A 5,622-nucleotide genomic window follows, 5' to 3' on the forward strand; every position below is an offset into this window, starting at 1 on the left:
ATGTCAAAAACCAAACCCAGAAGCTATCCTGCAAGTGGCTGGATTACAATACAATGCAATTATTAGAACACAAATAGAATACCCAGCTCATTGGGTATCTACTGTTAAAGTGAGGTTATTGACTGGGAGGAGTGAGATACTGAAATTTAGAATGGGTGTGTGTATAGAAACCATTGTGGAGCTGGGTATTCAGTGCCCCCTGAATTCTGATGAATCTTCATTGCCAGTAGAATGGTCTCTCCACTTCCATTGGTGGGGATTGACCCTGCATTGCCTGAGGAGACTGTACTGGCTTCTCCTGAGACAACTGCCTTGTAAGAAACTGCTGATTCTTCTCAGGACTCACTCTAGCACCTTCTTTGATTCTAGACCAATACCTAGACTCAAGTCCCAGAAGATCCCTAAAGGTGAGGTACAGTGTGACTCATAAGAAGGTGCATTGCACTCCAAAGAACTACTTGAGTTTTTTAATTTATAAAACCAAATCCTGGGACTATGTGTAGGAACGTATATAAGGGTGAGGAGTAATGGTGGAAGGAATATAAAATTTAATTAAGCCAAATTCATGTATGAGGGCCCACTAAGCAGAGATTCTGCATTTACTGTTGCAACTCTGGGGGTTAGGGAGCATTGCACTGTGTGGGTGGTTGCCTGAAGCATGGCCCAAGAGATGGCCCACTCTAAGCCAATGAGAAATACTGTGCCTGAATTGGTTTAATGTAGAGGAAGACATTCAAAGGCTTAGGGAGACCAGAATATTAGAGTGGATTTGTCATTTAGGACATATTCAGCCACACTGGGAGGGTCCAGAAGGCATCCTTTCCACCACGGCTGCGAGGAATAAATTTATGAGGGAAGCCTGGCATCCTTGTGGAGTTTGGTGACTGTAAGTCCCCACCTCACTGTGGGTCCTGCAGTCTGTGAACTGGGTAGCCTAATGCAAGGAGAGTAGTTAGATTCTGGGGTGGCAGGGCCAAGGGATGGCACTCAACCACCAGAGACAAAGTGGGTATTGTTGTTACCAATCCATCTATCACAGCCACTAATTCAGGAAACAAACAGGTGAGTCTTGGCATGCTGCCATGGCCAACTGCTTAAATCCCAACGGGGCTGGACAAATGGGAAGCATAGCACCTGACTGAGTTTGCCAACACTGTTGCTGAACAAACATGGATAAACTTGTAGCAAGAGAAGCCAATAACTCAGAAGGCAAGGGTTTGGAAAAGAGGAAGGGAAAAATTTATTTCAAGTGCCAGCAGTTGAGGGAGGTGGCAGGCTCAAGCCTTAACAACTGACCTCTCCACCTGCAAGATGGGCATCTAGAGTTTTATAAGGAGAGGCTGGGGGTAGGTGATGGGTGTGTGCAAGAGAGCAGGCAGAGAGTACGTGGTCACCAGTGGGGGTCAGTGTGTGTTAAGCATGTGATCACGTGCCAGATGTGGTCTTCTAGGCATTCTGTTGCTGTCAGGGCTTTTCTGATCCAGTCATTGTAAAATGTCCTTGTCACTGTCTCAAGAAAGTGAGATAAGGAATAAGCACAACGTGTTTCTGTTAGAGCCTTAGTTAAGCGGTATTGTCTATTTCTGGTTTTAACTGTTGGGGTCTATAGTTGAGCAAGAGGTCGCTGTAAAGGACAGCTGAGTCAAACCAGTGCTCAAGTACTCTGATGTGTACAGACCTACGGCATTGCCTCATTGATTGTGGTGTCCCTAGAAGTGAAATAGGAAGCCTGCTAAATTCTTACTTGATCTGTATAAGCAGAAAAGTTCTAGGTCAAGTGAACAAAGTCTAACCTCACTCATCAAAACAGATCGTTAAGGCTCCTCACTCAATTCTGAGACAGGAGTCAGTTTACAGACGTAGAATCTCATAGGATGAAGGAAGGCCAGGTCCTCTTGAGGAGAGACCCTGGTAAATTATCAAAAACATACTGTTAATCTTTCTCTCTCCCTCCCCAAAGGAACCTACAGCTATTTACCAGGATAACTGTGCACTTGGGAAAGGGAGATAATCAGACCTGTTAAGGACTACTGGACACTGGCTCTGAATGGACACTGGCTCCAGGAGACCCCAAATATCACCATGGTCCCTTAGTCAGAGTAGGGGCTTAGGTGATCAGTAGGTCAGGTGATCAATGGAGTTTTAGCTCAAGTCTGTCTTGTAGTGAGTCCAGTGGGTCCTCAAACCTATCCTGTGGTTATTTACCCAGCTCTGGAGTGCATAATAGAAATACACATATTCAGCAGCTGGCAGAATCCACCCTCATGGTTGTTCCTGACCTGTAGAGTGAGGGCTATTGTGATGGGAAAGGCTGAGTGGAAGCCACTGGAACTGCCTCCACCCAGGAAAATAGTAAACCTAAAACAATGCCACATTCCTGGAGACACTGTAGAGATTAATGTCACCATCAAGGACTGGAGGGATGCAGTCCCACTACATCCCCATTCAACTCTCCTATTTGGGTTGTGCTGAAGACAGATAGAGCTTGGAGAATGATGTGGATTATTGTAAGTTCAACCAGGTATTAACTCTAATTGCAGCCTCTGTACCAGATGTGGTCTCCTTGCTTGAGCAAATTAATGCATTGCTGGTACCTGGTATGCAGCTATTGACCATGCCAATGCTTTTTTTCTTCATATTTGTTCATAGAGACCACCAGCACTTTAGATTTCAGTGGGCAAGGCTGGCAATACACCTTCACTGTCCAACCTCTGGGGTACATCAGCTCTCCAGCTCTATGTCATAATTGATCACCTTTCCGTTCCACAAGATATCACGCTGATCAATTACGTTGTTGATATTATGCTGATTGGAACTATTGAGCACTAGGCTTATTGGACACTAGACATATTGGCATGTCACAGGGTGTGAAATAAATCCAACAAAAATTCAGTGGCCTCCTACCTCAGTGAAATTCTTAGGGGCTCAGTGGTGCAGGGCATGTTGAGAAACCATTCTAAGGTGAAGAATAAGTTGTTGCACCTAGCCCTTCCCACAACCAAAAGTCCCAGTGCCTAGGATGCCTCTTTGGATTTGTTGGCAACATATTCCCCATTTGGGTGTGCTACTCTGACCCATTTACTGAGTGACCCGACAAATATGCTAGTTTTGAGTGGGGCCCAGAACAAGAGAAGGCTCTGCAGCAGGTCCAGACTACTGTGCAAGGTGCTCTGTCACTTGGGCCATGTGACCCAGCAGATCCAACAGTGCTTGGAATGGCAGTGGCAGAGAAGGATGCTGTTCAGAGCATCTGATGGACTCCTACAGGTGAAATGCAGCCCTTGGGATTTTGGATTAAAGCCTTGCCAAGCTCTTCAAATAACTACTCATCTTAAGAAACAACTCTTGGCCTATTACTGGGTCTTAGTAGAGACTGAACACTTAACCCTGAGCCGCCAAGTTGTCGTGTGGCCTGAGCTGCCCATCAGGAATTGGGTGTTACCTGACCCACCAAATTATAAAGCTGGGTGTGCACAGCAGCACTCCATAATCAGATGGAGGTGGTATATACATGATCAAACCCAAGCAGGCCCTTGGGCACAAGTAAGTTACATGAAGTGGCTCCAATACCCATGGTCCGGCTCCTGCTACATGGCCTTCTCTCTCCCAGCCTACACCTGTGGCCTCATAGGGAGTTTCTACCATCAGTCAACAGAGGAAGAGAAGACTCAGGCCTGCTTTACAGATGCTTCTGCAGGATATGCAGGGTCCACGTGAACATAGAAGTTGCATGCTATAGCCCCTTTATGGGGCATCTTTGAAGTATGACTTCAAGCAATGAACCTCATTGTTCACTTTGATGCAGAAATGACCAGATGTGTAATTATATACTGATTTGTAGGCTATGGCCAATTGTTTGGCTGATGGTCAAGGACTTGGAAGGAATATGTTGGAAAATTGGTGACAAAGAAATTTGGGCATGGTATATGTGGATAGGCCTTTCTCAGTGGGCAAATAATGTGAAGATATCTGTATCTTGTGAGAATGCTCAGTGACCTCAGTGATAATCAAGTGAGTAGGATGACTTGTTCTGTGGATGTCAGTCAGCCTCTCTCCCCAGCCACCCTTGTCATTGCCCAGTATGTTTGTGAACAAAGTGGCCATGGTAGCAGGGTGGAGGTTATATGTGGGATCACCAATATGGGCTTTCATTCCCCAAGTCTGGCTATGGGCACTGCTGAGTGTCTTATCTGCCAGCAGCAGAGACCAGTCCAGAGTCCTAGGTCTGCACCATTCCCCAGGGTGATGAATCAGGTATAGGTTAATTGCATTAGGCCACTTCCACCATGAAAGGGGCAGCATTTTGTTCCCACTGGAACAGACACTTACTCCAGATATTGTTGCAGGACAAAGGACCAGTTCTGAAATCAAGTTTGGCCTGCTTGCTGCTCCAAAGTCAATACTCAAGAGACAGGTGATGATGAAAAAGGAAAAGTTGCTTTATTCAGGAAGCTGGCAACCTGGGAAGATGGTGGACTCATGTCCCAAGACTGTCTTCCCTATCCAGAGGAACCAGTGGAAAAGAGAGAAAATGGGGGAGCGGGCTACATGCAGGAAAAACTGATGCTCAGGGGTTAATCATTTGTCCTTGCAAGGCCTCCAGAATCCTCTGTTCTGCCAGTAATCAAGGCTCCCAGGTGTCTCTCAGTAAAGGATGCCCCTGCAGCCAGCAAGCCATGTCCTGGCAAGGAAGTCCAGATTCCCACTGCCTGTACTAGGAATCAAGACACCCAGATGTCTCTTACTGAGGATACCATGGTCAGTGGTGGCTGTTTTCGAGTGCGGTAAGGCCTTATCTTCCAGAAAGTCTAGTCCTTCCTTCCTCAAGGCCAGGGGTCTGCAGGCTCTGAAGGGAAGTAGGTTGATTCTGCTATAAACTATGGGGTTTAGGTCAGCAAGCAAAGAGTGCCTACCTTGAAGCAAGTTAACATATAAGACCTGTTGGAGTGCTGTTACAATACGATTTGCCTTCCTTGGATGCAATGCTTCTGCCAAAACTATTATCCATGGTCTTACAGAATGCTTTATCCAGCACCAAGGTATAGTAAACAGCCTTGTTTCTGATCAAGGAATCATTTCATGGTAAGTGAAGTGAGCCAAGGGGCTTGTACTCACAGAATCAGTTCACTGGTCTTACCATTCCCACTGTCCTAAAACAGCTGGCTTGATAGAACTGTGGAATGTCCTTTTGAAGACTCAGTTACAGCGCAGGTGGGGTGGTAAGATATGTTAGGAGGCTCTATAGTCTCTGAATCAACATTCAATGTATGGTGTTGTTTCTCCCATAGCCAGGATTCATGAGTCCAGGAATGAGGTGTGGAAATAAGAATAATGGCACCAATTGCTATCAACACCCAGAGACCCACCAGCAAAAGTTTTGCTTCCTGTTCCTGTAAGCTTCTGCTCTACTGATCTAGAGGCCTTAGTTCCAAAGGGAAGGATGATTCCAGCAGGAGACTCATTGAATTGGAAATTAAGATTGCTGCCAGGCCATTTTGGGCTCCTCATGCCTCTGAATCAACAGGTAAAGAAAGTAGTTGTTTGCTACCAAGGGGACTATACTCCACAATGGAGGTGAGGAAGAGTATGTCTGGAATACAGGAAATCCTGTAGGGCATCATT

General features: G+C 45.9%; 1 pseudogene; it reads left to right on the forward strand.

Annotated features, from left to right (window-relative positions):
- The first annotated feature begins 1,169 nt into the window (after window positions 1-1,169).
- On the forward strand, window positions 1,170-5,396 carry LOC125935995 (uncharacterized; annotated as a pseudogene).
- The last annotated feature ends 226 nt before the right edge of the window (window positions 5,397-5,622 follow it).

Source organism: Panthera uncia (genome assembly GCF_023721935.1).
Source record: "Panthera uncia isolate 11264 chromosome A3 unlocalized genomic scaffold, Puncia_PCG_1.0 HiC_scaffold_11, whole genome shotgun sequence".
Classification (NCBI taxonomy): Eukaryota; Metazoa; Chordata; class Mammalia; order Carnivora; family Felidae; genus Panthera; species Panthera uncia.